This window comes from Acipenser ruthenus, chromosome 27, assembly GCF_902713425.1.
Source record: "Acipenser ruthenus chromosome 27, fAciRut3.2 maternal haplotype, whole genome shotgun sequence".
Classification (NCBI taxonomy): domain Eukaryota; kingdom Metazoa; phylum Chordata; class Actinopteri; order Acipenseriformes; family Acipenseridae; genus Acipenser; species Acipenser ruthenus.
In genome coordinates, this window is record NC_081215.1 from 21,566,979 (window position 1) to 21,572,978 (window position 6,000).

General features: G+C 33.9%; 1 protein-coding gene across 3 annotated transcripts in view; it reads right to left on the reverse strand.

The window, feature by feature from the left end:
- The window catches only part of LOC117431930 (transcriptional enhancer factor TEF-1-like), a 57,976-nt gene extending 52,426 nt beyond the window's left edge, over window positions 1-5,550 (reverse strand). For all 3 annotated transcript variants that reach the window (XM_034905131.2, XM_034905130.2, XM_034905127.2), the window contains exons 1-2: window positions 5,274-5,550; window positions 4,686-4,821 (exon numbers count right to left, since the gene is read on the reverse strand). The gene's annotated coding sequence lies outside the window, so the exon portion shown is untranslated. The remainder of the gene's footprint in view (window positions 1-4,685; window positions 4,822-5,273) is intronic.
- Window positions 5,551-6,000: the final 450 nt, after the last annotated feature.

Sequence of the window (6,000 nt, forward strand, 5' to 3'; positions counted from 1 at the left end):
GAGTAGTGGTTAGGGCTCTGGACTCTTGACCGGAGGGTCGTGGGTTCAGTCCCAGGTGGGGGACACTGCTGCTGTACCCTTGAGCAATTGCCCTCAAATGTATAAATGGGTAATTGTATGTAAAAATAATGTGATAACTTGTAAGAATTGTAAGGTCGCCCTGGATAAGGGCATCTGCTAAGGAATAAATAATAATAATAATAATAATAATAATAATAATAATAATAAATAAATGAGTAAACTAGTAAAATTGACTAGTTTAATGGTAAACAGTAAAGTGGAATTCAGCATTTGTAATTACAGTATGTGATACATTGGCAATGCTCTCCTAGAATCAATTTTTTTAAAAAGTGTTAATGTTTACTATGTGTGCAAAGAAGAAGTATAAATGTCAACTGATTTAACACAACTAAAGAGATTCCACAGAAAAAAAGGTGTTAGCATTTGCTTCTAATAATTTATTTACCCCCTCCACACACACCCCAAAAAATAACAAAAAGCAGTTGGTGACTCAAATATGAAGCATATTAAAATGCTATTGATAAGCTAAAATTAACAGATAGCTTATCTGAAGCATACACTGGCCATATGGTGCCACGACCACTACCGCCTGTTGCTGGCATAACAATAGGCTGTTCCAGACATAGACTGGAAAGCACTGTTTGACAAATGATCGTTAGCATGAATTTTCAGAGAGCAGAGGGCAAGAGCAAGCGAGCGTGTATATTTGCATTTTCTTTTTTATTCTACAGGTGCATAGAAGACTAAACCAGATGTCAACTTCAGAATCAGGCTGCTTGGCTTCTGTGATTCAGCACCATTTCGCATACTGCCACAACTATGGCAAAGACAATTAGCTTTTTTTTTTTTTGCCTTACAAGCAACCGAGTCAACAGTGCAGCCTATTTAAAACACCTGGCTTTTCACTTCATCATGAAGGACCTGCATTCTGCTCTGTGTGCCAGTCATTTTGTGCTTTCATTACAATATGCAACATGATGTTAAACACATTCATTCAGACTGTTATTTTTCTATTCAGAGCAAAGCTTTTTGAGATCATTCAATCAAAGACTTTCTTGGTCTAACACACATCAGGCCTTCTTTTATTAATCAATTAATTAAAGCCTTACAAAACACAATACACCGAAAATGGTTTACATTTACCAGACTATAGAAGAAAAACAATTAAGAGGATTTTAACAAACAAAAGAACCTTCCTTCGATAATATTATCTTGAAATTGACAAAATTTCAAGATAATATTATCGAAATTAAATGTTACTGGTTTACTTAAATAATGTTCTTTATTTCCCAACACGACCTTATGTTAGGTAAGCTCAGTCGTAATAACTACTGACTAAAGTTTAACACGATAAAACAGAAAAAGCGCACAGTTCTTTTGTTATGGGTTTTTGGAACAGTGGTTTATATTTTATATTCAAGTTTAATACATAAAACTCAACTTTTTAAAAAAAAAAATCCTCATGGTACTCAAAGCTTCTGCTTGATTTGACGTTACCCAAAATCTTTTTTTTATTTTTATTTTTTAAGGAAGACTGGCAACTCAGCACTGCAGCTCAAATCACAAAAGTTTTCTCAACAGCATTTTGAGTTGGAGGTCACAGTGACCCTGCTCCAGAGATCTCATCAATGCCAAAAAACTGTTTCAGCTTTCTTGTTTAAAAAAAAATAATAAAATAAAATAAATCTCAGCGGTCTCCTCATGTCTGTACAACTATTGTTCTCAAAGGAATGAAAATTTCTGTGCTCAAATCTCAAGGGTCTGTCTAATTCTGTCTATCGATCCTTACTTTCAACAGTAGTTAACCTTGCAGATCTATCCCATTCGCAGATAGTACAATATTTACTTTCTACATTTTTCATACATAAACACAATTCTAGTTCAGTTTTAAATGTATCATTGCTCCATCTTGGAGACAAAAAATAAATCACATTGTGTGCATGTTGAAGATTGTCCTTGAACTCTTTCCAAAATCAAAACCTGCACTGAATTATAATAATTAAAACCTGAACATATAAAAAGACAGCTCTGTTGTAGCATTTAGAAAAGAATCTTGCCAAAATATATAAGTTCAATATGTTCTCACATAAACAGCATTTCACATCATTAGCAATCTACAAAAAAACATCAGCAGTGAATCTTTATTATTTTGGGTATCCATGGCTATGTACAAACTCTATGCATATTTATAAAATATGCCCATTATTACCAATGAAGTGGAAACAGTATGCTACTATCACAAGGTTTTTATTTTATTATTTTATGTAAACACATGAAATGCACTTACTCCACCATTTAGCAACGATACAAGACACTTTGCAGGTATGCTGTTTTCATTGCATCAAACAAAAAAATTAGAAAAAAACATCCTGTAAATCCAATTCCAAAAGTGGCACCAAAAGACTGTGCTTCCAATTTTCTGTTTGTGTTCATTTCAAATCATTCTGACTGAGAAATAACCACATTTTGTTATTTATTTATTTATTTTATGTTAAGACACTTTGACAAGCCAAGAAACAATCATTCAATGTGGAGCACTATTAACAACTGGAGAACAATTTATGTCATAGGGAAAATTGTTATGTATATATATATATATTATATATATATATATATATATATATATATATATATATATATATATATATATGATGACTTTAATAAAATATTTTTTATAACCTATCATAAGCAATGGAAACCAGGCTTAAGAATCTGTGGGAGACAATGCCCTATTCTTCCACTGAAAAATGTAATGCAGGCTGGAATCCAACAGGTCCAGTAGTTGCATAAGCTAAAACAAAGCCACTATTGCTATCCATGGTATTTTTTCTCAGCAAACAGATTTACTTCTCACCATCTTGTCATGTCAAGGGTTAAGTCTGTTAGAAGTCAATCTGTTTACTGTAGTAAATGATAATGGCTCAGTTATAGACATCAACAAACAGCACATTGTATCTAGTCAGTCACTATGTAAAGGCTACTGTGAGATATAGGGCAGTAAGTAACTGAAAATATAAAGTTGTTCAAAATTATACAATACTGTAGGTTGTATATAAAAAAATGAACTATTTTTCCATTAGCAATAACTGGTTTCAGGGTTGCCTTTTCTGATTTCAGGGTTACCTTTTATATTACTTTCATATTAATACATGCAGTATTAATGCATATACTCAGCTATGGAGTGTACTGAACCTGAGAATGTAGAATGTAGACATGGATAGCTCTGTCATGTGTATGAATAGGCAGCACTCCAAGGCCATGTTTGTGCTACAACTCAAATGTCATACAGCAACCAACAAATGTGTGTATATATATATATTATATATATATATATATATATATATATATATATATATATATATATATATAAAATCACACACAGTAATTAAAATTACCGATACTATACCCAGAAAATACACAACTTACTCTAAATACAAACCTGCGCTTGCCAGTAGTGAACCGCCATACTATTTGTTTAAATACTGTTTAACCTTTGTAATGTGTTGTAACTTGTGCTTCAGGTATATCATGTTGGATCTTTTTATTGTTTATGCTTACCATTTCGAAGATCTACTTAACTTCCTTTTGTGAACAAAAAACAAAGCAACTACTACAGGACCCAAAACCAGAAGTGCATTCTGAAAAAAATCACTCCAGCAAACGCGTAATTCAAACTCTTTAGCGGTGTAGTCATGCATTACCATCGGTTAGTCTGCAATATTAATACGATAGTTATTACTTTGCACAGATAACTGTCCCCCCCCCCCCCCCCCGTGTGAATGCTTACCTTGTACACATATACAGTATGTCAAACAAACATCTTAAGGTCAAGCACTTAGGACACTTTTTTGTAATTAAAGGCCGCGATTAAAATAAATATGAATTTGTCTCATTTGAAACAGATGAAATCGAAAGCTATGCTTATTTATTTATTTATTTATTTATTTATTTATTTATTATCATTAAAATTAAATGAATACAATGTATCATTGGAAAATAAGCCCACGTAAACCCAAAAAACTAGAAATGTATGCAGAAAAAAAAACGGCACTGTACTTTATAAACGGATAATTAATCACCGTGAAATACTTTTTAATCTTAGAAAAATAAATCCAAGACAACTTCTAGAGCTCCAGTTCTAACTGACAATAACACTTCTCAATCGTTTGGTTTTAATTATTGACAGAATCACAGGAGAGTTCTTTTTTTGTTAGAGCTCTCTCGCAGACGTTGTTAATAAATTATTTACAAAAGACTCCTTCCAAAATCGGCCTCTCTCATGATCGTATCAAAACATTACATCTTTTTCTGAAGTAAAAAAAATTTTTAAAAAAAATCAATTAATAAACACACACAAAAGACCACCCACCTTTAAGCGTAAATACCCTTTCTTACATAAACTACAAACGACCAACTTTTAAAAATACGTTTTAGACTCCAGACTACCTTTGTAGGTTCTAAAACAATTTACAAATAAAGTTTAAAATCCTATAAACTCATTACAGATTTTTTTTTTTAATTATTATTTGTTAAAGACGTTTCTTGTGACATTTTGCTTCCATGTTCTGCAACAAATACACGGTAAATTTTACAGAACACAACACAAAGGCTTAAGGTATGCCAAGAATGCAACACAAAAAGTAAAATAACTCTTATATACTTACAGTGAAGAAAACAACAAAGGAAGAAGAAAAACGCGGATTATCCCGGCGGTGCAACAAGTCCTCCTTTTGGAAACAATGTTTATGCCGAGTCCTGAAAATGATCCACTCTAATCTGCAACTCCCAACCTCAGCGCCTCTGCAGAACAAAACACCAACAATGTGATCCTTCATCTCGTTAAATTTCAATTTCTACACCAAACAAAAATCGAAACTAATCGGAACCGTATTATAGAGCATTTACAGCTTGCGACTGGGAGCTATTGAAGCCCAATCGTGCGTAAGGTCGGGCTTCTTCACAAAAAATTTGAAAAATGTCAAAGATTTTCGTGCTATGTCAGAGACAACAACGCAGTGAGTCAGTGAACAAACTGAAAGCACCCTGTTGCAACAACGGCAAGAAACATTATAGAAGAACCGAATAAGAGACGTAAACCACTGGCTTTAACTCCGTCTTCTTGCTACTAGTAATTAATCCCGACCACTGCTATTATTTGTTTTAAAAATGTATTAATTTTTAACAAAAAGCTACAACTTTATTGAAAACTGGCCAGCTGCAACCATTTTGCATACCATTAAATGCAAACTTACCTCAACCTCCACTCTGCTAGTATTGTTATTTGTGTTTAATTTCTCCCCCTTTTTCCTTGTATGTAATGTATAGTTTTGTAAACTGTGTAAAGTTATTCTAGTGTTTCTGGTGCAGCCGGGTATGTGTACATGAATCAGCAGCGCACCGAGAAGGATGTGAAGAATGCTCGGAATGAGACAAGGTATGAAATGAACGCGAAGCCCGAGCTTCCATGGGGCGGAGCGAGGGTGGCGTCATCCCATACTCCAGGGCCAGCAAGAGGAGGGGCCACAGCCAAAGAGGTGACCTGCAGAGAGACGATGATTTTAAATTCAGCACAAAATAAAGGGAGGGAACTTTGTTACTAACGTCACAAGAAGACCCCCCCCCCCCCAAAAAAAAAAAAAAAAACAATGTTGAGGGTGGCCCTTAAAGCGACCGCCAAAAAACCAAAGGTGGGGGGGTTTGGGTAAGGATTGGGTTTTGGGTTGATTATAGGTACTCTAGTGTATTTAATTAAACAATGAATAAATACATACACATATTGGTACACGACACATTTATAAATACAAAATAAGCCTTACAAAATAACTGATGAATTATAACCAATTCACCATAATCAAAGAAGCTGAAAATACTGAAATCTTTGTACCCTCTGCTTGTATCACTCGTCATGTACTGTAATATAACACTTAAGTTAAACCTTAAATGACAAGCATTAACACATATTACACTGTGCAGTAACTG